Source organism: Coptis chinensis, chromosome 7 (genome assembly GCF_015680905.1).
Source record: "Coptis chinensis isolate HL-2020 chromosome 7, ASM1568090v1, whole genome shotgun sequence".
In the NCBI taxonomy this organism is placed as follows: Eukaryota; Viridiplantae; Streptophyta; class Magnoliopsida; order Ranunculales; family Ranunculaceae; genus Coptis; species Coptis chinensis.
Genome location: NC_141462.1, coordinates 81,750,317 through 81,754,176, shown reverse-complemented (window position 1 = coordinate 81,754,176; position 3,860 = coordinate 81,750,317). Strand labels below are relative to the sequence as shown.

Sequence of the window (3,860 nt, the reverse complement as noted above, 5' to 3'; positions counted from 1 at the left end):
AAGGACGTATCAAATTCGTTACTCGACCTAAATAAGTTATCTACAACTTAATTTGTTTATGATTAAAAAAAAAAAAAAAAAAAAAAACTTAATTTGTTTATTATTATTCTTTACGAGTTTTTACTTCTTGTTGGCATTCTTGGTGTTCGTTGTTATTTCATTCTCATTCAGTCATTATTCTTCAACGGAATACACTCGTTACTCTCCAACATATATTATTGTACATGTTTTATGCAATTATTAAGTAGCTCAATAAATACTTGGCTTAAACTAGAGTTTTGTTAAACCAATTAAACATCACGTTTGCTGTAATTTCCAGATTATTTCAGTTATGCATGTCCAACATTTTTTGGATTTGTGAGGTTCTTAATCAATATCGCATATGCTCTAGCATAACAAGGAAACTGTCTAGGGGCAAACTACACAACTTACGCATTAGGATATGATTCTTAGATCAACCTAACCACAGAGGGCAGTTATATCTTGAACTGGATGTCCTTATGCCCAGGGACGGAGCCAAGATTCTAAGCCAAGGGGTGCGAGATTATGTGCCCACCCACCCCCAAAAAAATAATAAAGTATACAATTATTATTATTATTATTATTATTTTGTCAGAAAGTCTAAACAATAAAGATCAACAAAACTATGTGTTTATTTTAATTCACAAAACTAAAGTGGATTGACTACTAAGAATTTAATATGGACTGATGAAGTTAACTACTTAATCACTTAAACCATTAATTGATACTACAATGACTATATATATCTACATAATCTAGTCCACAAGTCTACAACAATTCAACAAATTGTTAATTTCTTATAATGTTATAAGTCTATATAACTCTATTATCATGTGGAAAAAACTATAAAAGATTAACATTGAAAGTAAAAAAATTATTTATTTATTTATTTTTTTTATTTTGTGAAATTAAAATGTTATTGATAATGATAACAAGTTTTACAAATAATTAGGACAAGTGTGCAACAAGTTGCGACGTAAGTCCTTTCTTAATTTGTTTTTTGTTTTATTTTGTTTTTTTTTTTTTTGAGGTCTTACGCTTGTTTAAGAATTGAAAGTGAAAGAAATGAGGAAGAGCTTACGGGTTTGTTATGGGTGATTAGAATTATACAAACTGATGAGTTGAACTCTAGGCCTTTGGTTATTTGTTTTAGTTTCATTAATCCATCAAGCATTCAAAGACACATTTGTCCCTCTTTAATGGTTTTGGACTCAAAGTAAATGATAAATGATAATGTTGTGGGCAAAAAGAGAAGTAAAAAAAAAAAATTGGTTTATTGGAATGTTTTTTATTAATTTTTTTTTAATACTATTTTTGTTATTGATTATATTCTCACTATGTAAAAAATTTGGGGGTGCGGTAGTGGAAGTTTGTTAAAAAAATTGGGGGTGCGAGTCCTTATAGTTTTAAGATTTTTCTAGACAATTAGTTATGTGGTAGTGGAGTTTTTCTAATCTCAGGGGGTGCGACCGCCACTCCACACACCCTCCTATATCCATCTATGCTTATGCCTTGGGGGCTATCCCAGCCTCGAGCTTCTTAATGGTGGCAACATCAGTTTTAAACGACATGGCAAGTGTATCGACCTTAATTCCGATTGCAAAAAGGGTTCCAAGAATTGATATAGTCCCAGCATTTGCACTACCAAAGGCTGAGAGTGCAACAGTAGGTTTCTATTTGTTGGTGTTATGCTGGTAGTGAACTAATCATTTTGGGAAAATAAACAAGTCTCCCTTGTAAAGTGTTTGTGTAAAGAGCCCTTGTTAGTTGTGTCTGAGTCCGACCTCAAGACGTAAAGCCACGGGGATGGGTGTGAAGAGGGTTTATTGAATAAGGAGGATATTGTAACATTGCGTAAGAGACACTCTGGCCATTAAGAGCATGGAATTCAACAAGAGTTGCTTTCGTGACCTTGAACATAGAAGGAGGCTTTGCATATAAAACACTTCGGAAACCACTGTGGGTGAAGAGATTACCATCAAGGGCAGTCTGATTTGATGAGCCAACAAAGAAATCGGAAGTAATGTCTGGATCACCAGCTTGTGCAATGGTTGCCAGAGCCAAAGAAGCTAACAACACAAACAAATCAATGTTAGGCATGTTGAAGGTCATGGTGTATGTAGCTGTGAGAGTGAGGTAGTAGGATATGTTGCAAGTCCAACTAATGTTTTGAAAATTGAACCGGTGATCGAACTGATTTTTTGTTAAAATGGTTTAATCAGGTTCAGTCATGGTTCGACTCGATCGAACCGATTGATGTTTATTTAGCAAATTTTTTAATAATTACAATAATAAAATGAATAAATACATATTTTAATTCAATATTAATTAGTATTATATATCAAAATGAATTTTTTATACAAGAAACACATAGTAGCGTGTTGGTTTGGAGTTTGGACTATTTTGTTTAGGTGTTAGGTTCAACTCAACTATGGTTTAAGTTTAAACCGAGAGTCCAACCAAAAACTCAAGTTTTAACTGATCCGAATCGAAAATTTATCGGTTCCAATCGGGCTCCGATTCAACCACCGATTCAGTCCGGTTTTCTAAACACTGAGTCCAACCTCCAAACGTGTCTCCCTATTTATGCATTTTTGGCCGGAAAAAGGTTAGGTGGAAGTTGTGGCTTTTGTTTTGTATAATCAGATTTTACAACCTTTGAAATCCCTATGTAACCTCTGATCTTACAGCCTCTTTTCTCCTCTCTCTCTCTCAGTTTTTCTTTTTTCCCCTTTTTTCTTTCTCTCTCTCTCCTCTCTTATACTCCCTAACCGCTAACTGCTTCCTGATTCCACGATCTCCACCTTACCAGTTCATAACCGCTAACCGTCCACTCATCGCCTCAAGTACCGCTGGCCTATATCCCAGACTCTCACTCTCTGGTTTCTTAAGTTATCTCGGTCTTTGAGACATGTCATCCCCATGGTCATGAATTTGGTAGATACAAATGCCCCCTCTCGGCCCCCCGAACCTCGTGAAGAACTTTGTTTGGGGGTCCGAGATATTCTCAAATTTATCGATCCGCCCCCCTACTTCTTTTGCTTAATGATATCGGCGTGTGTTTCCTCTCAACGGGCACGCTATCTCTCAACGGACACGATGCTTGCTCTGTTCTCTCACACGCGTGCTTAGCATGCCCGCGACGCGTCATGATTACCCGCAGAACCCGACACCTCGTTCTTCGATATCCACGTGGCCCCATCCTGCGGACCATTTCTCTTGGCCTTTGGATATTACCCTCCCGAATATTACTTGGTTACCCCTCGATGCCTCGAATCCCGCTCAAACCCTCAAACCCTTCATCTTTCCCATTATTCTTCCATCTTTCATTCTCTAACCTCAAAGACCTCTCTCTCTTCTTCCTCTTCCTCTGCTTCTAATTGTTCCGCTCTTTTTGTTAGCATCTTCCTCCAAATGTTCTCTTACCGTTCTTGTCTCCGGCATTTGTGCTTTCTCTTCCTTGCTTGCGGTACCATTGAAGGTCGGGTTTGCTCTCCTTCCTCTTCCCTCTTTTCCATTCTTGGTTTTATTTAGTTCCGATCCTTTGTTCATCTCTTTTCCCCGCCCATTAGGCTGTGGGATATCTTTATCTTGATCGAATTTTGGAAATCCCTGCTTCTTTTGCCTCGCCCACTCGAATATCATGTACGCCCGGAGTCCTCGAACTCCTCGTCGTCCGATCGATCGATCGGAGACCCCACCCTCTAGATCTAGTAACACCATCGGCGACGGATCGGACTCTCCCACCTCCTCGGGCGACAAGCCCCCGCTATCCCTTCTACCTCGGGGAGATCGTTTAAGCTTCCCCACCCCCTACACTACCGCAGACCCAACCTAGA

The 3,860-nt window shown here is 38.3% G+C and overlaps 1 pseudogene; it reads right to left on the bottom strand.

Moving 5' to 3' along the window:
- Window positions 1-1,526: 1,526 nt before the first annotated feature.
- On the bottom strand, window positions 1,527-2,133 carry LOC147489309 (germin-like protein 9-3; annotated as a pseudogene).
- Between the last annotated feature and the right edge of the window lie 1,727 nt (window positions 2,134-3,860).